At 46.4% G+C, this 26313-nt stretch overlaps 1 protein-coding gene across 2 annotated transcripts in view; it reads left to right on the top strand.

Annotated features, from left to right (window-relative positions):
* Nucleotides 1-455: 455 nt before the first annotated feature.
* DSE (dermatan sulfate epimerase) overlaps nucleotides 456-26313 on the top strand; it is a 285070-nt gene continuing 259212 nt past the window's right edge. Inside the window, exon 1 of one of the 2 annotated variants that reach the window (XM_086949131.1) lies at nucleotides 456-859. The gene's annotated coding sequence lies outside the window, so the exon portion shown is untranslated. The remainder of the gene's footprint in view (nucleotides 860-26313) is intronic. The other variant, XM_086949132.1, reaches the window with a different exon arrangement.

Raw genomic sequence — 26313 nt, 5'->3', positions numbered from 1 at the left:
GGGGCTCAGCCCCACCCCCACTTAAAGACCTGCTTAACCCCGTAGGATATTATAAAATGTAGTCTGTGATTGAACAATTAAGTGAGCCAGAACATATTTACCACCACACTTGTACTTGCTGTCAATTTCTTTCGGGGAAACGCTTAAAAAATGAGTATAAATCACCCTACTCGCTTCTGTTGCCTCATGGGACCCCCTAATGTATGTGATGCAGAAGTATTTTTTTTCCATAGCAGCACTTAGGTGCCTCACAGGTATACTGGGCACTGGACGTCCGCCAAGGGCACGGTCTTTATGTAACTTTCAAAAGTCACTGTGAAGAGCACGTTGGCACGAAACGGAATTGGTGGGCAGGATTGTCTTGTCCCATAGAATGTTGTCTCGGAATGAAGGAACTTTAAGATGCAGTGCAAGGCAAAAGAAAATTTACTTAGGTCAAAGTGCAGAAAAATAGAGAATTTCCACTAGGAGGATTTTCATGGGGCAGTGCGCGTCAAAAATGCTCCCTCCCTCCTTCCAAAAATTCCCTGCACTCCTCCGGCCCCTCACCCTTGCCTTCCTCTGCCCCCACTCCTCCTCCAGTGACGCCGGCTCCTTCCTCCTCCTCTGAAGTGCGCGTCTCTCCCTCCGTGAGCCGCTGCTCCGTGCGTTGGCTGCGGGCTGGGGACAGGGAGAGAAGGGCGCCGGGACTATGCTCCAGAAGGAGGCGGACGGCAGCAGCATGCCAGCGCGCTGCTGAGGGGACGCCGCCCGCCCTCCCTTCCTCCGGCTGCCTGTGTGAGCCGAGCCGCCATGGAGCCCGGGAGACGGCCAGGGGAGCCGAGGGACTGCTGAGACGAAGGGAACCCAAGACCGAGAGGTAAGGGGCCGCCGTAGCCTGCCCAATGTCCCCTTGCTCGAGCCAATAAATCTGCGTGAGGTCCGCTCCATCCCCACGCAGAGCATCCCTCAAGTTCCCTGAAGTGGCAAGCAGCGCTAGATGGGCAGGAGGTGTCCGCAGCTTTCCTCAGGCACGCTGCCTGCTGGCGCGCAGCTGGACTGCCCTTGCCCGCTGCCTCCCCCGGACTCGCACTCACTCTTCTGGCGTCTTTACTTTGTTTCCATCCGGTGCCGGGGAGCTGCAGTTAATATCCGCCTGTAGCCCTGCGCTGAACTCTCGTGGCAGCAACGTGTGCGTGCGTGCGTGTGCGCCCGCGCCCAGCGTGTTTTTCTGCGTAGAGCGTAACCTACGCAGTGTGAACTCCAGGATAGGGAGTGAGGGGCAGATTTACAAGCCCCTTGCGCCACTTTTGCGTCACTTTTCCCATTAAAAGTGACGCAACAGTGGTGTCAAGGGGCTTGTAAATCTGCCCCTAAGTGTATGTTCATATGTGTAGCAGCACATGGGGCCTCATTTATGAGGCTGTGTGTCACTTTTATGCCGCGGTGCGTCACTTTTTGTGACGCACCAGTGGCGTAAAAAATGCGCCTGTTGCGCCATATTTACAAAGTGACACATCTAGGTAGATGCGTCACTTTGTAAACCCCTGCGCCACATTATACCTGCGCCAGGTATAATGTATGCAAGGGGGGCGTTTTGACGCAAGAAAGGGTCATGGAAGTGACGCAGTGAAATCTATAGGATTTCACTGCGCCATTTCTTGGCCACTAATGCGTCAAAATCTTACGCCTGCTTCATGGCAGGCGTAAGACTGACGCAGGCACTAACAACATGGGACTTGCCCATGTGAAAGTACACATTGATGGAGTTGCGTCACTTTTGTAACACTCCAGCAATGCGTCACTTTTACGCCTACAGATACGTCAGAAATACTGACGTATCTATAACTCCTTGCGACATGATGCGTCATATTATAAATATGACGCATCAATCATGACGCAAGGAGTGCGCACTAAGAAGTGACGCATCGCTGCTTTCACGCAGCGATGCGTCATTTCTCATAAATGAGGCCCATGGTGTCACTAGGTATGTGTACCGTGGTAATGTGCCCTGGGGTGTGTATGCGTGTAGAGGAGGTGGGAGAGGCAACCAGTTAACAGGGAGAGCCGCACCAGAGCTCAGCCAAGGGTCTGGTGTGGAGTCGAGTCAAGAAAATGTTTGACACGTAAATCGTGGAATAAACGCCATGCAAAAAATATGATGACATCTGTTCAGAATTCCAAAACGTATATTTCCTTAACATGCGAAACTAAGCGTTTCACCTTAGTACAACAGGTTGCATCGCTTCATTTATTGACAGGAAATTCTTAAGAGGTAGTTTTTAAACATTAGTGCCCCCCCACCTCCCCCCCCCCCCCCCCCCCTCTCCCACGACAAGGCCAAAAGCGACCTGAGGGCCAAGTCAGTTGTCATGAACACCCTATATGTGCATATGACAACCTAGATTCTTATTATATTATATATGCATAGTGCTTCATTAATGTACAGCACACATCCCGAACTCACGAATTTGAAGATGCTCTTGTGTGTGATAATGAAAATAAGTACGGCGATATAGAATATGTCCCCAGGATCACACGGTTTGGTGAATCGGTGAAGCCGGCATTGATTCTAGGTTATCTAGTTTCACGTTGAGCGACTCGGCCATTAGATTGGTATGCCTTTCCCCTGTTTTACATTAAAGGTAAATGGTCTATCTTTATTTCTTGGCGCTTGAGGTTTGAGCTTGGGAGGCAGGCAGGAGCCACGTGGAACGTTGGCTCTCTTTGGGCTCGAGGGTCCCATTAGTCCCTCGAGCCGAGGCAGAGCCAGTGATCTGGCTCGCCCTGCTCTAGTATACACCCGAATGCAGCGGCCGCTGTAATGTATGCTCCTGTATGTCTGTGTCTGAAATACCACAATACAGTTTACGCTGCTATGTATGCTTGCCAGCCAACCGTGCACGCAAGTAGTTGTGTGCCCTGCATTGTGTGTGCCACAATTCCGTATTTCCGGATATTTGTGGGTGTGACAGACTAAAATGCGCCCACGTGTGTCTGCGTGCTGGGTTATGTAAAACCTATAGTGTGCGCCCAAGATATCATGTGCTCTTGAGACTTATGTTTCAAGATAAGGTGTGCCTAGGGTAGGAATTTTGGGTGTGTACCAGGTGAATTTTGGGTGTGTAACAGGTATAAGAAAGTTATCTGGTGTTTGTTCCAAAGATACAATGTGCTTTAAGGTCTGGATACAGGGTGCCCCGTTTCTCATCAAAATAAACAGCGTGCTTTCGTGGGTGGTTTGCTTTCGCCAGGATATATTGTCCTCTACTTACAATGTCCAGGGTGGATGCTCGCGTGTATATAGCCTGTATACATGTGTTCAAAAGCCAGAATTTAGAGTTCCCTGGGTGTGTACCAGAGTACACAACATATCCTGAGCGCGCGATGGCTTGGTGTAGTGTGCCTGGGTCGAGTGGACCCTGAAATGTGTATATATTTTGTGTGTTATTGGGATACAGCGTGCCCTGAAGTTGTGTACCAGGATGCAGTACGGCAAGGGATGTCTGTATATATGCCAGTACACAGTGAGCACCAGAGTGTGTCAGAAACCGTTGTGCTCCAGTCATGTGTAAGGATAGTAGTACACGTACCGCGTATTTCCGGGGGGTGGTGGTGTGTGTGTGTGTGTTTGTGATATATTATTTACATAGTGCTTCGATAGATATTGCCTCTGCCTGGGTGGGATATCAGCGCCACAATCTGGTCCCGTGGATCTTGTACCAGGATGCTGCCGACCTCTGGAGTGGGGTTGATGCTCTATGCCAGTAAGTTGCGTACCTGCGTTTGTGTTCCAACATGCTGTGTGCCCTGGAAGTGTTGGTACTAGGCTCCGATTTCTTTCGAGGTAACCTTTTGGCGTTCTTTGGTGTCACCAGGGTCGGAGTGTGACAGGAAATAGGTCCGGGCACCAAAAGAAAAGCGGGCCAATTAGCGCATCAGTTAAAAAAAAAGTGAGCCACACGTCATATATGTTCTTTGCAAGGTATCTATGCATTTGCTGCATGCAATGTTTCTGGTAATATCAGGGAAATCAATAGTAAAACCCAGCCCAGCAGACCATAAAACAGGCCGAGTGACCTGCCCACACCTTATCAGACCTGCCCCATGGCACTGCCTGATGCCCTATAGGCCAGTCGGACCCTGGGTGTCACCCTCAGCCAATGCCCCCCCCCCCCCCCCATCTACCAATTAAGTGCTCTTTTCCACATGTGTTATTTTGATGGAGCCTTCAGTTTGTTACGTCACATTTTGCTTGTTTGTGAGGCCCGGCGTCCAGCATGCAGATGTTTTACATCAGTTCTTCTTGAATGGCCTCCGAGCTCGGTGCGCCGCGTCACGTGCAGAACTGGCGTCCCTTCTCCGGCCACAACAGCTCCAAAGTACATCACGTGCTTTTTTTTTATTGTTCTAACATCTAGTTTCATTTTCGCATGTATGTGCAATCACACAAACGGGTCTTGAGGTTGTGATGCTAAGAGAGCAATGGAACCAGAAAGTGGAAAGAGAAACACCAGTAATTTTCTCCTTTAATACAAATATATATTCCTCATGGCTTAACAGGGGCCGCTGATGTGTTTTTCACAGAACCTATCTCGTTTGTTGAACATTTAAATGGTGCCTACTGGTGGCATTTGATAAGAACTGCACCGTTGTATAGGGGAGGGTCGAGGACACGAGTGGGCACTTATTGTACGTACGTCAGTGTAGTGTACTGTCACACTCTGCATTCACTACACTCACACACGATACAACGTAATTAACAAAGCTTGCTTTAAGGCGCATAGCATCCCATTTACGCCCGTGACTACACTCCACTACACATCAAAGCAGTCACTCATTATTCACACTGCACCCCAAAACTTGACAGTGAGCCTGCATTGCAGCACGAGCCATACGTCATTGTGTTGACCCACTGACTGCCTAGTGTACAGTGTTGCAGACCGTAGCTGAAATGGCGTTAAGTGTAGGTACTCACTGCTCGAAATACGCCTCACTGCACTATTATAGAAGGCCGCTGCACTCACATCCCCGACATCTTGGGCTAAAATGCACTCAATCAACTGTCCTCACCCACCACAGCACTCAAGATGCACCCCTCAGCAGCCACACAGCCTCTTTCCACCAGTACGCACACAATTTAAATTGCATTTACCCGCGGGTGGTGATGGTGTGTGAGAACGCTGGGGTTCTCATGGTGACCAGTGGTAATGGAACACATTCAAACAATGCTGTTTCCTCCACAGTGTTCCTAAAATCCCTGCATTAAACCTAACTCTGATTTAAAACGTCTGATTGTCGACTCACCTTTCAACCAAATACATTTCTACTTCCTTTCCGTTCTAGGCATGCCTCCTCTCTTTGAGCATTGCCTACTCTACGCTACATGTATGTTTTGCCTTCCAGGGACATCTTTAGGATTTTGGGGGCCCTGGGCCAAAAGTATTTTGGGGGCCTCTGTTCTGAACAGCTTTGAATTTATGATACCGTTTCCCCTCTTTCTTGCCCTCTTTGACTGGGTCACACACTTTTCTTTTCAAAATGTGGGTAATACATTCCCACATTACGAATAAATGAAAGGAAAATGGCATTTAATACAATTTGGAATTATTCAAGGTCATCAGGGCAATACTCTCTGCAGAACAGAGCTGGCAGGGGCCCCCCTGAAAGACTGGGGTCCTGGGCCAGAGCCCACTTTGCCCATGCCTTAAAACATCTCAGTTGCCTTCACACCTTTTATTGTACCTCTGCAGATTCCCCACTCTTAAATTCAAATATCACAACTTCTGCTTTAAGAGTCACACACCTGCGTACTAACAGTACCTAATTTTGTGTAGCTCTTCTATTAAAACCACCAACCAATGCATGAATTCACATTTCCCACCCCCACTAAAAATCATGCCTTAATCCTATTAAATTAATCTACCTCAAAGAAACTGGACTAAAAGTGTAGCATGCTTTCCTTAGACATCAAACAACGTCTCAAGAGGTATTGTTTCTAGACAGATTGACAAACTGTCAAATTAGTTACAAAAGAACAGAAACGGGGGAGAAAGCAATTATTTTTTGAAAAAGCAGTCTGTATTAACAGTTGTATTTGTTATAACAGCACTTATACATAGTTTAACAGTGTAATCCAAAAATTAGTGCACACACTGTGCTCATGAAAAAGGTGAACGGTGCAATTGAGACACATGACAGGTTTGAAAAACAGCATGAAAGGCGCAAACTTTCTTTTTTGCTTTGAATGGACACAAAACATAGGCCGTGAAGCCGTAATTAATACATAACATGTTAAGAACCAAAGAACAGGATTACACTTTAATCAGACGGTGCTGTGATTAAAGAAACAGTACTGCAGTCATGAAGGAAACAATACATTGTTTGTATTGTTTGCAGTGCGACAACATGCTTGCTATGGAAGTCACACCACAAGGCGTCTTTCATATTGAAGAGCTCCGATGCTGATATCACCTTATTAGAGAAATTCGAAACGGATGAACATTTGCGCAAATTTACCTGTAAGTTGCACTCCTATACCCACCCTGGGACGTACTTTCAAGTTGATTGATACAAACAATTTAATGTTTTCTTCATGACTGCAGTACTGTTTCTTTAATCACAGCACCGTCTGATAAAAGTGTAATGCTGTCCTGATGATGACCTTAATTTGAATAAGTCGAAATGCCGTCACCTACTCAGCATACATCATGTCGTCCTTTGTTAATACAGACCGCTTTTTCAAAAAATCATTGCTTTCTCCCTGTTTCTGTTCTTTTGTAATTGATTTTACATTTTGTCAATCTGTCTAGAAACAATACCTGGAATATTCCTAAAAAGCAAAGTCTTTTTGTACGTCTGTCTGTATGGATAACACACTAAAACGACTTTTAAGAGGATCACATTAATTTATCTTTTACAATAACCAGCACAGCTAAACTATACATTACCGAAATCTCTACTAACTGTATGCAACCAAACAGAATCATTTAGAAGATTCAGAACCAGTGCACCAGAGTCCTAAAAGGCTGCCCAGATAACAAAGGCACTGCAGTACCAAACCAAGGGGACAAATGCTCATAACATAATGATAAAATCACATGTATTCTTCATGAGCTAAAATTGACGATTAAACTATGGTTCACCACCTAGTACCCCTTCTCTTGCTTTCCTGGCAAACTAGGTTTACTTGTTCTGGGTCTTTTGTAAAGAAGTAATAGGCTCGCTCCCACTTTTAGAGCACCATGAGGGATCTTAATGTATTGTGTGCTTCCCTCTGCTTAGGGAAAACAATACAGTCCCCATATAAAGAAAACAATACCGCTTTCACTCATATAATGCACAAAAGCAACTCTATTTACAGCAGAAAATAAGCAGGTAATCAAGTCAGGAATACCATATCAGCTTTCTGGTTTACCAACTAACTGTTGATTTCATCGGTACAAAAAACGGTGACATTTCAGAAGAGAATGCATTGTAGAGCAGTGGTTCTTAACCTAAGGTCTGTTGACCCCTGGAGGTCCACGCGTTCTTAACTATTTTGAAAATGTAATACTATAACAGATTATTAACTCATATTTACATAAAAAAGCAAACTTGAAAATTGAAAAATGTAATACACTCAGTAAATGAAAAGGAATTAGAAACTAGAGGATAGATAATAAGTTGGTATCCTTAGCTTTCTTGTTTCGTGGATGCAGCGCAAGTACAACAAACATATTCTAGTATGGACGATTAGTAGGCTCAAATAAAGCAGTGGTGGTGCAGACAAAAATGATCATACATGAGGAGCAAAAAAGACAAAGGGGATAGGCTTGATTCTAGCTTAATATCTTCGGCCATAAATAAAAAAACATTTTAAAAAGCCCCAATCTTCCTATTAAAAATACAATTTGTTTTTTTGTATATTTTTGTTTGTGAATTGAGTAAAATATTGAATATTTTTGGGGGTTTTTGATGTACACCTGCCTGTGTTTCTTTGTATTATGAGGTTAAAAACGTACATATTGCATAGGCTAGGGTCCCTGGTTCCAGTAGTGTAGTCAAAAAGTTAAGAACCCTTATTGTGGACAGTGGTTCTTAACCTGTGGTCTGCGGACAGCCAGGGGTCTGTAACACATACTCATGAGACCAGGAAACTGTATAGAAAAAATAATATTGTCAGGTTGCGAAAGTGTACATAAATAAATTGTACAATTGAAAAATGTAAGCATCCTGTAAATGTGAAGAAATTGGAAGCTAAAAATAAAGGTGGTATCCTTAGGTTGATTCATTGGAGCAGCACAAGTGCAGCAAACACAGTACAGTATGGACAATGGGTAGCCTCAACTGAATCAAAGACAAATGAGAGCCAACAAGACAAAGTTATATGCTAGAGGTTAGCAAATCACATCACCTTTTAGCATGAAAAATACAATCTAGAACTACTCAAACTTATTAAATTTCAATTTTAATTTTCTATATTTGTTTCTGAATTAAATAACATATTTAATCATTTGGGTATTTGTTTGATGGATGCCTAGTTCTGTATTTTGGTGTGTTGTTTTGAAGTTCAAATCATAGAAATTGCCTAGGCCGGGTCCCACCTTCATGTAAGGATTCAGTGGTGGGGAGAGGGAGGGTGTCCCCATATTCCAGTAATGAATTAGTGCAGATCCTGGTGGTCCATTAACAATTCAGTGGAGGTTCACAAAAGCCAAAAGCTTAAGAATTACTGGTGTAGAGCATTCAATGCTAAATAAATATGATCTGAGTAGACTATTTTATCCAGAAGGTAAACATAATTATAGTTTTTTTATATAGTGTTTCATTCTGCAGTTTGTGTTCTGTCTAATTACTGTAAATAGCAAGAGTTACAATTACCCGTCTTCTTGGCACTGAGTATACTGTCCTCAGAAGCAGAAGTTAGTTTTACCGGGATTATCCTGCAGGTAACAACGGATTTGAGAAGCTCACACTTACCAACTAAAAGACTCAGACATTTCGTAAGTAGGCTTAAGGCATGGAGGAGGCTTTCAGAGCAGGATGGGCTGCATCATGGCATTTTGTGGGCCGGTTGGAACTTTTTTTGTCTAGTCTGATTTGGGTTTCTAGTCCTGCACTGTGTAGCCAAAAATGTATTGCACTTAAGTGAAGGGGGGTTCTCTAGTCGGAATCAGGTGCATTAGCAGTAACACTATTGTAACACATGCCTTTTGCAGCGCTTGTTCTTTCCTAGCTTTGGAAGGCAAATTAAGGATGCCACTTTGAATTAGTGTTGCCACCTGTTTTGAGTGTTAATTAGCACTGTTAGTCAATCAGTTCCATGTTAAAATATCGATGTTAAAAATATAGATGAAAAAAATATTGATGTAAAAATATCGATAACAAAAATATTGACTCCCTGTACATAAACAGGTAAGTAGAATAATATCGACACAAAAATATCGATGTAAAAAATATAGAAGTAAAAAATATAGACTTTTAAAAATTACATAACTTAAATAAAATTATTAAATAATATCAATATTAACAGAATAAATGCAATGTAATATTTTTACTAATTATAACAAATAAACTTAATTTAATAAATATAAACTCCAAAAATGTGTACATATACATATATTTACTTAAATACATTTTATTAACTATTATCTTTATTTTATATATGAACGTTTTAAATGATATAAAAATAACGTATATACACATATATAAATAATTTACATTAAATTAAAAATTCTATATTTAATTACCACCTTCAACTATTAAAAAAGAATACATCATACATTTAAAAACAAAATAAACACAATACTAGTGAAAATGTTGGATAGCAATTGGGTAAAAATTACTATTCCCACTCCAGTAAGTGCAACAGTAGGAAAAGCGCTGGATAGCAGAGGGGTAAACATGACTATTCCCACTCCAGTGAGTGCAACAGTAAGGATAGCGTTGGAACGCGGAGGGGTAAAAATTACTATTCCTACTCCAGCGAGTGCAACAGTAAGGAAAGCTCTGGATAGCGGAGGGGTATATATTACTATTCCCACTCTAGTAGTGCAACAGTAGGGAAAGCGCTGGATGGCGGAGGGGTAAAAAATACTATTCCCACTCCAATTAGTGCAACTGTTGGGAAAGCGCTGGATAGCGGAGGGGTAAAAATTACTATTCCCACTCCATGAGTGCAACAGTAGGGAAAGCGGTAGATAACGGTGGGGTAAACATTACTATTCCCACTCCAATGAGTGCAACAGTAGGGAAAGCGCTGGATAGCGGAGGGGTAAAAATTACTATTCCCTCTCCAGTGAGTGCAAAAGTAGGGAAAGTGCTGGATCCCACAACAATAAAAAAAATCAAAATCTTTATTGAATTTAATTTCAAATATTAACATAATTAATATATAAATGTAAATATATTATTATTAACAAAGATAATAAAAATCATTAATTACACATTAACAATACAATATCCACAACACACACCTAAAATTAATTACACAATTACAATTAAAAATTACTTATGAATTAATGGAAATTAGTTTAGAAAGATTTAATAATTAATCAATACAAAATTAATTACTTACCACCCTTCACACCATTTACACATATAAACACACAACACACACCTAAAATTAATTCAACAATTAACATAATTAATTATTAATTGAAATTAATTAACAACTAATTATCAAACAATTATTAATTGATCAATTAACACATTAATTATTCAAAACTTTTTATATAAATAAATTACTTCCCACCCTATTCCCCTGTAAACCTACAAAACGCTACTGAACTAAAAACGCCAAATTCATTAAAAAATAAAATAAGACTATAAATAATTATTTAAATGTATATAATTAAATTACTTCCCACCCTATTCCCCTATAAACCCACCACCCACTACGGAACTAAAAAAACTAAATGTAACTTAAAATAAATTAATAGCTAGTAAAATTTTGAAACATATAATAAAATGACAAACAATTCTCATTAAAAATACGAAAATACATACCATTATTATTAATATTTCGATATTTTTGTCAACTATATTTTTGGAAACGATATTTAGGACGTAGATATTTTTGAAATCGATATTACTTACCTGTCAGTCGATATTCTTGACAACAATATTTTTGTTGTCGATATTTCTTCCCCACGATATTTTTGCGGCGATATTTATGTCTCTCGATATTTCTCAGTCGATATTCCTGCTCTACACCCTTGTGATAAATATCTCACATTAGTTAGTTCACTGCTGTGTTGGTGAAAGCGTTAAAACATGGTGAGATTTTATCTTGTCATACCAATATAATTGTGGGAGTGTTTTTCTTTTTTGGGGTTTTGAACAGTGAAGTTGCTCACTATGACACCTTCTACACTATCGAGTAGATTCACAAAAAGTAGTAATTTGAAACCGTAATATAATGTCGGCAGATTTACGAATTTTTGGCATTCACAAATAATCACTAGTATGTCTAGAAAGCAGCCTCAGGCTTAGGTTCCTAAGCCTACAACTTGGAATGTCACGGGACATATCCCTAGGGCTTTTATTCTTCCAGTGCCTTAATCACATAGAATGCGTACAGGTAGGATAGAGCAATTGCAATTGGACTTCCACAGCAATAGTGACGTAAAGAACTCGCAAAATATACTAGGTGCTCCTACAACAGAGTGACAGTGCAGGGAGAGTGGGTAAGGGATTAGAAGTGCACTTGTGTTATATACAAAATATATACATGTGACTGGTTGTGACAGTATGCTGTTACAAATGGCACCCATAGTAGGCAGTGTCAAGAGACACAATAACATTTTTAAACCAGTTCACATAAGTTTTTTTTGTCGATGTTTCGGCCCCTTAGTACAATTATTTTTGAATGGGGTCATCCTCAGGACAGAATAAGAATGGGTGGCACCTACAAATAAAAGAACCATGTATCAGAATCTGAAATTACGTATATAGTCAACTCAACTGCAATAAGGTTACAACGGAACACCAAAGTGTACATACCAGGTATTTGGGGGAAAGAAACCCACAACTGTAGATGTACCATACGCAGACTCAGCGAAATATCTCAACAAACTGCATCACAGTAGCTGCAATGAGATGAACTGCTGTGCTCTGGCCCTATATGCAAAGAGGTTTAAATTGTTAAATTCAGGCCTACCCAGGGACTGTGACATTATGCATGCCGCTTGTGTCCCGTCTGGGGGATATAAAGGAATAGGTACGTTTAGAATAGTATATCTAAACAAGAGTGGCGAAATGAGCAAGCGTGGGAACAGTGTACCCAAATAAATGAATTTCAGGTTCGGTAGGTATCAAGGCCTCTCATGGCACCTGCATCTATAAAAGTAATGAAGCTTGTATGACTACGTAGGTCAGTACTGTATAACAAGTTAGGCCAGTTAAAGTTTGCTTATACAGTGGATATTTAAATCTACGCTTTCTGAGCATAAATCACGTGAAGTAGACTTTGCACAGGTTAATACAAGCAAAGGACAAAAAAATGATTATCCTTCTTTTCAGATTTTTGGGCACAACTTTGTCATTGCCTCCCTGCGGAGAGCCAAAAGTTAAAACAAACTCTTTTGTACTTACGCAGAGAATTAGTGTCGCTTAATTGTCTCTCCGTGTGGTAAGGAGATAGAAATAGCCTTCATGAAAGTAAGATAACTGCAAAGAAAACATCTGAATAAAATAACATGAAATAAAAAGCAGTGAATTAACTGTGTTTAGCCAAAATGACAGAGTTTCTACTATTGTGGCTTTGAAACTGACCAAAACAAATATCACTACTCATTGAGGGACTTATATTAATTTGTGCACTCACTCCACTCATTTGATGCAAACTGCATACTTCCCGCCATTTGGGTCACTATTATGCATTCAGGGGAAATCAATCCGAATAGGTAATTCGTCTGGAGTGAATTTTGATGCAAGTGTGACTACAGGATCCTCCTAAGGAGTGATATGCTGTTTCTTCATATAAGTGACATAACCTGATAATACTCGCCTCTGACTAAGTTCGTCTGTTGATGGGCGAAGCTACCCTTCTGAGCTCAGGAATGCACCAGAGAGGTAAATGGGTATAAGCACCTTTTGAGTTTGTGTTTCTCAAACCTCTTTGCCAGCAGCAATTTCCCACCTCTGGAAGAGTGTTACCCAGCAGCTGGCAAGCCGAGGTCACGATCACAGTAGTAAGAAGTGATTTGAATCTCCTCACAGACATTTACCGCCTTTGCCAGGACAGGGTCAGTCAACCAGTGTGCTACCCACTGCAGCCGGGCTGCTAGATAGTAGCTTTCAAAGTTTGAGACAGCGAGGATGCCTTCCTCAATAGAGCGCTGAAGTTTACCTAGGGCTAGTTTATGTCTTCAGCCACTCCAAATAGGATCCCTCAAAATGAAATCTAGTTCTGTAGAAAAACAACCTTGAAGGCATACCGGTATTGTTGCAAACAGACAAAAGAAGCGTGCCAATATGATCATCTTAGCAATGGCAATCCTTCCCAGTACTAGTAATGGTAGTTTCTGCTAGAAAGCTGCAGATGCCCTATCATCTGAGAGGGACCTGGCAACATGTCCTTCTAATAAGCCTGAGTTTTAGTGGTACACTCTGACCCCCAAATATTTTAAAGTTGCTCACTCTTATTTCATTGTCAAGCTATATATATTTCCGCCTTCCAGCACCTTCATTGGAATCGGAGAAGATTTGGCATTATTTATGTTGAGCCCTGACACTGCTCCAAAGTTTTTCAAGGCTTGCAGGGTGCTGGCAAAGTGAGATTCTACATTACAAAAAGAAAAAGACAAAAAGTCTTTATCTGTGTATAAGAAGATGGAGTGTGTCATCCCACCCACCTTCACTCCTTAAGTCCCATCCATTTAAATACAACCACCAAAGGTTGCCAGGGAGAACAGTATGGGAGAGAATGGACAGCCTCTTATTATTCGTACCTGCACAGAAATAACTGTTCCCATCTTGTCTCTAGCAATGGGAACAACGAATACCAATCTGATCAATTTGATTGTTACTGGACCTAACCTAATTTTATGTAAAACATAAATAGGTCCCCCCTTCTAATGTATCGAAGGCTGATGCTACTGCTGCAATGCCATGGTCAGCCAACAGCCACCCATCACCTGAAAGAGCCTCCAAATATTTTGTGCACTGTTCCTTGACGGTATAAATCCAGATTGTCATGGCACTAAATCCTTTAGTATGGGAGTTACCTATTTGCTAAGATCTTACCAAGGACCTTGCAGTCAGGATTAAGTATGGAAAGAGGGCGATGGAAGCCCATCTTCAAAGGATTAAGCTGTTGCTTTCAGAGAGGGACCAGCAGCGCGTCATTAGTCGTAGGTGTAAGACGTACAATATCCTTGTCCTCTAAACAGTTGCTAGTAATTGTGGAGCTAGAAAGCTAGTATAGGTGGCTAAACAATTGGTAGAGAACTCGTCAGAGAATCCAGTGTCTCAGCCTACTCCCATGTCACAATAGTGAGAGGAATATGATCTAAATATTCCTGTACCATCTAGGATGATGTAGGCTGCGGAGCTGTGTACAGTGCATGGTAGAATGCATACACCGTCTCATTTACCTGTGCGTGGGTGCTTACTATGTCGCTGGAGAGGGGGAGGGGATAAGGAGTGCCATGATCGGTCAATGTGGATTCTTGTCCCTGAACAGGCCAGCTGACTTCCAGATTTTCCGCCTCGCTGTGTTGTCTGGATGTGAAAGGACTAAAGTTGTGTAGACAAAAACCTTTTATTGTGTTGTTCTAGGTATTTTTTTAATGCAGATCAGGTGAGGTATGATCTATTCCCACTTCGTTTCTGTAATTTCCTATTGCCAAATTTCCCCTTCCATCCTAAGGGCATCACACTGCAGTGTAGGTTTGACTTCACATGACTGCAGCATACACATCCATCATGAGTTAACCTTGAATGCCTACCATTCAGTCCTGCCATCACCAGCCATACCAACATTGTCTGGGAAGGACTGGTCAATATGCTCCATGACTGTCTCACAGAACGGTGCATTGAGTAGAGCCTTAGCTTGCAGTCTCCAGGTGAGAATGCTTGAGCGGTGTGTAACCTTGGGCAGGTGTAGCCGCACCACTTTATGATCCTTTGCTGGTCTACACAGGTGTTCCATGTGCTGTATAGCTCCCTGCAGATGTATAGAGCAGAGGATCATATCTAACTTTGAGTGTAGTTGGGAATTGATGAATTGTGTCTGTTTTAGTATCAGTTGGATATAGCTCTTTCAATGAAAAAAAGGCATGGGTGGACGTCACCTTATCTAATGTGAGGGTGTGTACACAATTAAAAAAAAAACCAACAATATGGAAGAGTGACGTCATCTGGGGAAAGTTAAAAGTTAGTTTGTCCAAAAAGTCCAGCTGTGCTGATATTTTGTCCAAAAAGTCCAGCTGTGCTGATGTTGGGGCACTTATACTGGCAATCGTCAGGGGGGTTTCGGTTGAGGTTACCCCTGATGATGAGGAACCTATCCTCAGAGTATGTTTCAGTGTGGTGTACATTGTATGCCAATCCTGGTTTGATCTATATCGAGTTGCCCTGGCATATGAGAAGTATGTTGTGAAGAATATTTGGGCCATCCACCTCTTTTGAAGTCTGGCACCTTCTGTCATGGTTAAGTGTTTTTCCTGAAGATATGCAGCGTCTCTGTTGTGTTGTCTTAGATAGGAGTGAATTTTGGGTCTTCTAAACATGTTCACCATTTCCCTAATGTTCGGGGGTTGTATCTTATATTTGTTTGTGGCTGTCTGTAGTAATTTTTATGGTGTCTCCCCAGTGTTAGGCAGTCTTCAGGTAGGTCTGCTTTGATCCTGTCCCAGGTGCATAGGGAGTCATAGCTCGCAAACCCACTAGAACTTGCTCTGTTACTATAGTCTTCAACTTGTAAAACAACTGGAACGCCATGCCTTGGCCGAACCTCTAGGGTCGATATGTAGGGTGTGGATGATGTAGCAATAAAGGAAGAATCCTAATCCCAATTTACGCCTCCCTGAGAATGACTATGGCCAGCAACGATGATGTAATGGCCATAAATGCCCGGACCAGCCATGCTGCCATCGTCTTTCAAGGATTTTGTTTTCCACTGTCTCTTCCTAGGCCTCTGTGGTCCACAGCAAGGGTGTTAGGACGCATCATTTTGCAGCCCAAATTTGTTGTCCATTCCTAGGCTTTGTGTGGGTATGTGAAGAAGTAGGGCTTCATGTCATCAATGACCATCAGATTGTCAGTATGTAGGCCATTTTAACCTCACAGAACCTGTTATCCTGCTACAGGACAGCAGCTGTGCAGTCCAGGAATAGGAAAAGTTAGTTTTGTAGGAGGTATTTGTCTACAACAATTGTTGGATGACCTTGCGATTCTGATAATCAAGGAGTTGGGCCAATATAGGGTTTGAGGCACTCCAGGGCCAGTAACCTTGATGAGATCAAGTGTACCAGCTCCACAGGGAGACAGTTTTCCAGATACGACATGTGACGAAAACCAGTTCTTGAGGCACATTTCCACTGTGGTGCTCTCAGTTTTTTCAGGAAGGTCAATAATTGTCACATTATTTCCTTCTAGAGCGCCCACTTGCTTCCTCTGCCTTGTGGTCAAGAAAACAAGTTTGTTCAACATTGTTGTTGACCGTACTTGCAGGTCGGGCAAACCCGGTTGTTCTTCAGAGATGGTGAGCTCATTATCCTTACCTCTGTCTGACGGTTTGTCCCAGTAGGGTTGCAATAGAGACAAATTAATGGCAATAGTGTCCCTTTTAGGTTCAAGAACAACTTCACAGGCGTTCGTGATCGCACTGATGAGCACCTCCAGTTCGTCTTGCGGTAATGCCTTAGCTGAAGTGCAACCCTCCCCAGAGTCGGATGTCTATGTCGCCAGTTCACCCAGTAACAGTGGTGCATGTGGAATGTGTCTTTTGCATTGATTTAAGACTGCCAATTTCAACAAGTCCTGGCTGAGGCACCGGAGGGGCGGTGTGACAGCTGTGCTGCTCATCATCCACCTGCGCTCTGTGCCAAGGCGGTGCCCTGGCACATGATCTTCAACGGCAGTGCTGGCTCATCCAGTGTTCAATTACAAAAAAAATCCAGTTACCAGTATGCTGATTGCAAACTCATCTGAATGTGGGAGGAGGGGCTCTACAATGACTTTAGTGGATTGCATTATAAGTCCCCAATGACCCAGAAAGCTCTGCTTATTTCGTAAATAATACAGTGCGTCCCAGTTAGCTCCAGTAGTGGCAAAATGCCACATGTCCTACACATCGCTCACCGGGACTTGGGCCCAGTGGCAGTCAGTTGGTAGTCATTGCCCCCAGGTGATCAGCCCATCCTTGGGGTGAAAGGTGAATGAGGGAAGCCTTAGAAAAAGTCTACCAGTGGAGAGATAGCCGGAAAGAAGCATCCAAGAGACAGAGGCACAGGAGTTGCCACTGAGCCCCATTCAGGAGCACGAAATCATAGGAGAGTGGGGTGTGGTAACTTCTATGTCCATCACTCGCCTCCCTAGATGTACTCAATGCCCCTCAGAGGTTGTGGTCCTCTGGCCTAACCTGGGCTCCTTCAGCTAGCTGTGACCTCAGGTGGATCCTGCACCAGTGGGGAGGAGGCATGCACTCATTGGTTTGGGCTCTGTCCTCCCTGAGGCGGTGGTAGTCCTCGGTCCTCCCTATAGGGCCTGCATCTTCTAGCCCGTCATGGAACGGCCACCAGCACACACAAGGCTGTGTGCTGAACCTTCTCTCGTGGACAGGATCCCAGTGCACTGGCCCTTCAGTGGGAACTGGCTCACCAGCAGGTTAGGTAGAGAGGGGTCTCCTACCCTAGCTGTGTGTGCAGCCTACCCCACTGACTTCCTCGAGTCAGTGTACGCCATCTGTAGACACAAAATGGCCCTCGCTGGTCAACAGCAGGCACATATGAATGCCACAGCGGGCCATGGAGGAGTGAATTCTTACTGGTGGCCAGGGAGTTAGCTCACAAGATTGATGGTTGCTTTGCCATATTGCCAGGCCACGTCCCTCCCACTTCCCACCCCATGCGCGGGATTTAGCAGTGCCACAACTGATTTTTGCGCACTTGTGATGGAGAAATTCATAGTAGTAAATCCATTTATGCCTGGAAGGGTTCCTTTGTAATTCTATGTCAGGACCGGAGGCTTCAGATTATGCTATATCTTCCTTCGCTTTATTAACATAAAGAAACCACAGCAGCTCAGGAAAAGATATAATAAGAACACAAGATGCTTTAAACATAAAGCATTGACGTAATGTTCAACAAAAAATCAACAACAACTCCCAAGAGTCTCTTTGCTTATAATCATAGTCCACAGTCCTTTGTCTCTGTCCATCGTCCCTATATAACCGGACTTCCCATCATCTTCCTCCTCTTTCTTCGCTGCTCCCGCAGCCAGATAAGTGCTTTTCTATTTTGTCTTCTTTTATTGTGATTGACTGTCTTGCGGTCTTTGGGGACTCCTTGCATGGTTTATTCCCTTTCAGAGTCCCTGGTTGCGGGAACGTTCTGTCGTTCCTACGCGACTTTATTCCCACTTGTGTGCGGTGTGTACATAGACCGCAAGGGGGCGGCCTGTCGCCTCACCGACCCTCCGGCGCGCCTCCGCAGTACGAGGAGCCGCGCCGTGGGGTCTGCTTGCGCAGGGGCCGACCCTCGCGTACCCCTCTGACACCTGGTGATCCGGGTCTGTACTTTCACAATTTTGACGCCCTCTGGGGTCTGTATAGCGGTTTTGACCGCGTGAATCGCCTTCGGGCGAGATCTGTGCACCTCTTTAACAGTGTGTGGCCTAGCGCGCTTGAGGGGTACGTAGACCCGGTCCCGGCGAGGAGGGTCTGCGCGCTTGGGGGTTGGTGCAGCCCACCTGCCACGTCAGCTGGCCCAAAACGTGATCGCAGCCGCTGGGCCTGCCCACATTCGAGAACTTTCTCGGTTGCCGCCCTCTTGGGTGCCCCGCATTTGCCCCTTGGTTCCGAGATGGAAGGGGAGTACGAGGAGGAGGCCTGCCCCTATCTGCAGGATGATGAGTTTTACCAAGCGGTGGACAACTCCATCTATCGTTGTGTGACGGAGGTGGTAGGGCCCATGGAGGACCGCCTTTCGGCCCGCATCGTGGAGGAGTGTGCGAAGCTGGCAGCGGCGCAGGTGCCGCCGTCCCCCGAACTCCCGGGGACGTCCGGCGGGCTGCCGCCCGCTCCGAAGAGACCCCGAGGTGAAGGGCCTTCATCGGAGGCCCAAGGCGTGGATAAGGGCGCTTTCGAGCGTCTTCGTGACGCCTTCCTGGCCAAGGCGACGGCGGTGCCTCCGACGCCCTTGGTGGAACATGGCACTTCGGGCGGCCTGTCGACGGCGCCCGCCTCCCCGATCTACGACTCTCCGGACACGGATGACGACGGGGAGTCGACCCGTTCTTGGCTCCCGGTGCCTTCAGGGAAGGAGATGCCCCGAGATGAGTCGGGCATGCTGGACCCGGACGAGATCGTCCACCCCCGATCCGCGGCCTGGGCCCCGGGGGAGACGGTGGCGAAGTTTGTCGCGGGCAGGTTGCGCAAGCCCCTGGAGAAGGAGGCGAGGGGTTGCCTGCGCGGGGAATGCCCTCGGCCTACTTTGGAGGGGAAAGTGGCCATGACACCAGAATTGGACCCCAAGATGGCCACCTTCCTGGCGAAATTCATGAAGGACCCCAGGAAGGGGATCGACCGGTCCTGGCGGGCCTGCCAGGACAAGCTGTTGGATGCGGTCGGGCCCGCCACGAAGATCCTCGATATGGCGGAGGAGGCTCGAGCGAATGGCACCGCCATTTCACCGGAGGTGCTCTCCAACTGGGCCCAGAGGGTGATCGTATTCTTGGGCAACGCCAACTGTGCTCTGTCCACGGAGCGGCGGCGGTCGCTCCTTATCAAGCTGGACCCGAAGCTGGGGGACCTGGCCTCGTCGGAGGCAGGTGCCGTGGCCCAGGGTGGCCTCTTCGGTGAGCCTTTTATCCGCGAGCTTGGAAAGTTTGTGAACACGTTCACGTCACTGGACAAGGCCCAGTCCAGCATCAAGAGGGTGTTCCACCAGCGTTTTTCTGGAGGGGCCGGTCGCGGCAGGGGCCGCGCGATCGGCCGTGGTCAGCAGACCAACAACCGTGGACAAGGCTCCGGAAGAGGTCAGTACCAGACCTCGGCCAACTACACCAATTTCTACCCCACGAGGGGACAGCGCTATGGTGGCAGAGGATTCAAGAAGAACTCCGGACAAGGAAATGCCCCCGGTGAGTGTACTTTGCTTGGATCAAGTTCCGATTGGGGGGCGGCTGGCAAGCTTTTACGGGGAGTGGGAATTGCTCACTGCCGATGCTTGGGTTTTGCAAACTGTGAGAGGTTTCCATATAGAGTTTCACGACCAACCAACTCAGGTGAGGCCCCCGCGCCCGATGGTTTTCTCAGAATCCGACGCGCGATTGATAGACGGGGAGGTCTCGGACTTGCTGCGCAAGGGAGCCATCCGTCTATCAACGCGCCACCCACATGGGTTCCTCAGCAACGTCTTCCTGGTAGACAAGACGGATGGGGGCAAGAGGCCTGTGATCAATCTCAAGGAATTCAATGGGTGGTTGGTCTACCGTCACTTCAAGATGGAGGGGATCCACCTCCTTCGGGACGTGCTCCTCCCTCGGGATTGGATGGTGCGACTGGATCTCAAGGATGCCTACTTGGTCGTTCCCATCCACCCCCCTCATCGTCGTTTCCTACAATTCCTGTGGGACGGCAAGGTGTTCGAATTCACCGCCCTGCCGTTCGGTCTTTCTTCGGCCCCGTGGTGCTTCACGAAGGTCCTTCACCCGGCGGTGGAGTTTCTCAGAAGCCAGGGGGTCCGTATGATAGTATACCTAGACGACATCCTCCTCATGGGACAGTGCCCAGAGGTGCTGGCAGGACAGCTGCGTCAGGCTGTCGGCCTGCTTCAGAGACTGGGGTTCGTTGTCAACGGCTCCAAGTCGGTCTTGGTTCCCACTCAGCAGATCACCTTTTTAGGTTTCGTGGTGGACTCGGTAAAGGCGGTCTTGAGCCAACCGGGTCGGAAGGTCGCAAAGATACGACACCTGCTTCGGCAGACGATCGCGAGGGATCGTACGTCACTGCGCCATGTCGCCAAGGTGGTGGGTCTTCTATCGTCCTCCATCCAGGCGATTTTCCCAGGCCCGCTGCACTACAGGGCTCTTCAGCGCCTGAAGGCGCAGCATTTGCGCCGTGGGATGTGTTACGACCAGTGGGTTCCCCTCACGGACGAAGTGAAGGAGGAGATGTCATGGTGGCTGTCTCACATGGAGGCATGGAATGGGCGAGCGATCTTCGGGTCGGCTCCGGACTTGATCATAGAGTCCGACGCAAGCAGGTCGGGCTGGGGCGCCCGGTGCGGGGATTTTTCCACCGGCGGCGCCTGGTCGTCAGCAGAACAACAATTGCATATCAATTGTTTGGAGCTCCTTGCGGGCTCCTTCGCGGTTCGCTGTTGGACCAAGGATTCGGTCAAGGCTTGTGTCCTGCTACGGATGGACAATATTTCGGCGGTCCGATATGTGAACCACCTGGGAGGTCCTCGGTCCCGCGCTTTGGCGGATCTAGCGAAGGACTTCTGGGATTATTGCCTGTCTCGTCACATTGCGGTGACGGCAGAGTATCTGCCAGGCCTGTCCAATCAAGTAGCGGATTGGCACTCTCGACATCTCAGGGATGCCAGCCAGTGGAAACTGGATCCGGGAGTCTTCCGGTGGCTACTTTCCCTTTGGGGCCCCTTCTCGGTGGACCTCTTCGCGTCCCGTCTCGACCACCAGCTGCCGCGGTTCTACAGCTGGAGGCCGGACCCTCTGGCGGAGGCCACGGACGCGTTCTTACAGGATTGGAGTCGGGAACAACCGTTTGCGTTTCCCCCGTTCTCCATGATCATGCGAACGGCGGCTCAAATACGCCGCCAGGGTGCGGACCTGGTGTTGGTTACACCGCTGTGGAGGTCTCAAGTATGGTTTCCGGTTCTTCTGGAACTTTCCTGGGATTTTCCAATCCTACTCCCCCTGTTTCCTCTGCTCCTGACGAGCCCGGATCAGGAACCTCACCCTCTCGTCGTGCAGAACACTCTCCGCCTCGTGGCGTGGAGGCTCTCAGGAGACGCTGGACGCTCCCGGGCCTTTCGGGGTCAGCTGAGCACTTGCTCTCCAAAGCATGGGCCGATAGTACGACGAAGCGTTACAGATCCGCTTGGCTTAAGTGGATGCGTTGGTGTTTACGAAGGGATCTGGATCCCGTGGTCGCAGGCCTCGTTCCCGTGCTGAATTTTCTAGCGCATTTGGCCGACAAGGGTCTAGCGTATAGGACGATCGATGCTATTCGATCGGCGATTTCTGCTGGCCATGATAACATCGATGGCCATCCAGTAGGGGAACATCCTTTTGTGTGCCGGCTTCTGCGCGCTGTTCGCCTCGCGCTGCCGCCAGAGCCCAGGTACTCCGTCCTTTGGGACGTCAATTTGGTTCTGAATTTGTTCCTGTCGTGGCCGGCCAATTCCTATCTGTCTCTTAAAGAGCTGTCGGCGAAGTTAGCCATGTTGTTATGTCTGGTCTCTTGTAGGCGCGTCTCGGACGTGCGCGCGCTGGATGTTTCTGCACGCATTTTTTCCCCGGATGGGGTTACCTTTACGGTGGGCCGACGCACTAAGACGTCGTCGCGTTCCATTTCTTATCCAGCCTTTACTGACACTCCTAAGTTGTGTGTCGTGCAATGCCTCAAAGCTTATGAGGACCTGACCTTGGATCTGCGCCCTCCGGGCGAGCGTCAGTTGTTGATTGCCCTGCGGAAGCCACACAAAGCTGTCTCTTCCCCCACTATTGCTCGGTGGGTGCGTTGGGTCATGCAGGAAGCGGGCATCAATACTTCTCTCTTTGGAGCACACTCCGCCAGGGGAGCCATGGCCTCTAAGGCATTCTCGGTGGGTGCTCGTCTGGAGGACCTTATGCGAGCTGCGGACTGGTCCTCGGATTCCACCTTCAAGAGGTTTTATTTTAAGCCGGTGGTGGATTTGGCTCAGTTGGTGGTAAGTAAGCTTTAAACTAGCATAATCTGAAGCCTCCGGTCCTGACATAGAATCGAAATTTGCCTAGCTTACGTAACGGTAAGTTTCAATTCTATTAAGGACACGGAGGCGAGGATTATCCCACCCGGACTACGGTGGTGTCTCTACCCACCCGTATGGCAGTAAGTAAAGCGTTTTCCTTTACGTTGTCAGTACTGTGTTGATTCTCTGCATGCTCCTCGCCTTGTTGTCGCATTTCCTGGGCCACCTCGCTGATGCTGTTCCTTTTTTGGCAGGCAACGACGGTGCTAAACAGGACCAATGAGGCTTAAGCGTGATCTGCGCGAAGAAAGAGGAGGAAGATGATGGGAAGTCCGGTTATATAGGGACGATGGACAGAGACAAAGGACTGTGGACTATGATTATAAGCAAAGAGACTCTTGGGAGTTGTTGTTGATTTTTTGTTGAACATTACGTCAATGCTTTATGTTTAAAGCATCTTGTGTTCTTATTATATCTTTTCCTGAGCTGCTGTGGTTTCTTTATGTTAATAAAGCGAAGGAAGATATAGCATAATCCTCGCCTCCGTGTCCTTAATAGAATTGAAACTTACCGTTACGTAAGCTAGGCAAATTTCGATTCTGGGGCCGGCTGACAATGTAGGCATTTGGGCTGTAAACTTGAAGTTTTCAGCCGAAAAAACGTTTGTGATTTGGCCTATTTGCCTTTCTTTACACCTATTCTGCGTTTTTGAGGCCCCTTGTGTTTCGTATTCAGATACTTGGTATAAATGTCCTGGATTGACAATAAACGCGTAGCTTTTAAACATCACTTGTGTTATTATAAATATGATGTTTTATTCATAAATAAGTCCACTGCCCTACTGAGCAAACATGTGTTGGCTGGATTTGTGAATTAAGATTGTTATTTTTGTAAAAGAATAAATATGCATTTGCCTGGGGCTCTGATTAATAATTATTGCATTGGACGCATACAGTGTTTCTTGGAAAACTGTTGCAGGAGCCAAAAAGATAATTCTTTTGACTCTGTATAATTCTTTTTACGCCGGGGGCTATTGGCTGTAAAACAACCCTTGCACTCACCTTAAATTACGTACAGAAACAGCCAATTTGTTTTCCTTATTTAGCACGCAACGCTAGTCCTATTTCAGATGCATGCATAAGCAATTACTGTTGCCTTTGCTTCTTGCCCTGCACGCATTGGCTCAGAGGCCTGTTATTCATTCCGCACTCACACCCTTTCACTTTAGAGAGACATTCCTTTCTGATTCTCTCAGTGTAATTTCCAAACCCAGGCACGAACAAGGATTTTTGGCAGTTGGGTTAAAGTGACAGCTACCAACGTCCTCTCTGGCATATTTGATGCTTCAAGGCGCTTTCTGGCTCCCTTGCTGGCGTTGCCCTGATACTTGCCGCCAGAAGATTCTCCGCCAGAGGAATAACCATCGCCGCGCTCCACTACGACTGTGGTAATTCTTTCAGGGGGAAATTCTGAGGTGGAGATCCTGATGTGGAGTAATGATATTACCTCTGCTTTTTGTTGTTGTATTTACCATCCATCAGTAAATCGGGAACTTACAGTAATATAATGTTGTCCACAAGAGATAAGCATTGGTAAAGTCTATATGTCTCCCCTAGGCAAGAACTATTGGCTTTGCCAGTGTGTTTTAGCCATGTTGTACAAAAGCGTTGCTGCTGTTCAGCATGGCTCAAAATCAGTGGGGTAAAGATAAGTGGTGTGTTGTGGAGTGTTGTGGAGTGACATGGTTTAGAGTATTGTGGCACAGAGTGGAGGGGCATACAGTGCTGTGGAGTGACCTGTGGAGGGAGTAGAGTGTACTAGGGTGGAAGGGCTTAGAGTGCCTCAGAGTGGAATGGCATAGATTGGAATAAAGTAGCATGGAGTGGCATAGATGGAGTAGCGTAGAGCGGAGAAGAGTGGAGTGGCATAGATGCAGCATAGAGTCCACTAGCATACAGTACAGTGGTGTAGAGTGGAGTGGCATAGAGTTCGGCAGAGTAGATCGCAGTTCATTTGCAGACATTTCAATGTTTTTTGTGCTAGAAAAAACTAAAATCCTACAGCCTTCTTCCAGCACTACCCCAGTAGTCAGCATGATTGTCACATAAATCATCTCACTTTGAAGTCAGAAAAATAACAACAAACACCACGCTCCCTATGAAAACAGACATTCAAAGTCTGTCTCTGAATGCACAGCAAGTGTGATTAGATAAGAACAAAATGTAAAGGTCTGTTTACAGAACTTGAACACTGGTGGAAGGGTACAGTTAATAGGGTATGCTCCACAAAGGGATGAACTCAAGCTGGACAGCCTGAGAGAAATAAAGCCAGTAAGCAGAAACCAAGCAAATGTGCGTTAAAAACCACACAGCCAATGGTAAGCAATGGGTGGAATGCATTGCCAGGTAAGCTTTCTGAATGTGCCCAAGATGTCTTTAACAAACCAGACAGCTCTGCTCTTTGATAGGGTTTGTTGGACAGGCCACAGGAAGGGCCCGCTCCCCCTCTGCCCGACCAGGCCCGAGCCCGGTCCCTCAAGTGTTACACACCACCACTTCACGTTTCCCGTCCCCTCCGGGACCCCTGCCTCTGAACATCTCGACCTCGTGGGCCCGATCCACCACTGGCCCGCGCGCCCGACCCAGGCGCCATCTTGGACACTGCACCACGAGGCCGCGTGGCCTCCGATCGACCCTAACCCTGGGCCTGGCCAGGCCTCAGACATCCCGGCACCACCATCCACCCAGGAGGTGAGCGGACTACTTGGCAGGTCAATGGGAGAAAGAGGTGTCGATGGCTCTCCCCCGCCAGGTACCGCTCGCCCCCAGCCTCCCCGGGCGCTGGCTCCACCCCCCTGCTGGGTGTCTGGACTCCCTCATCCTGGACCCCCCGACCTCCAAGTGCGAGGGTCCGGACATCAAAGGGCAACAGCCCTATAACTGAGGCAGCTCCAGAGCAGGAAGGCAGTTGTATCCTGGAGTCGAGAGACGCAGAGAAGAACTCATCCTGGACGGACTACTGGCGCTGCCGTAGCCCTGCCTTGCGAACTATCGTCCTGCCTGCTGGCGCTGCCGCAACCTTCGTAACCTTCATCGTCGTCGGGACCTGCTGGCGTGGCCGCGGACCGTTTGTAACTACCATCTTCATCGGGACCTGCTGGCTCCGCCGCGGACCGTCGCTTCCTTCATCCATCTCGGGACCTGCTGGC

This window comes from Lissotriton vulgaris, unplaced genomic scaffold (assembly GCF_964263255.1).
Source record: "Lissotriton vulgaris unplaced genomic scaffold, aLisVul1.2 SCAFFOLD_1618, whole genome shotgun sequence".
NCBI lineage: Eukaryota > Metazoa > Chordata > Amphibia > Caudata > Salamandridae > Lissotriton > Lissotriton vulgaris.
Note: the sequence above shows the minus strand (reverse complement) of the source record. Positions and strands in the feature narration are given on the sequence as shown.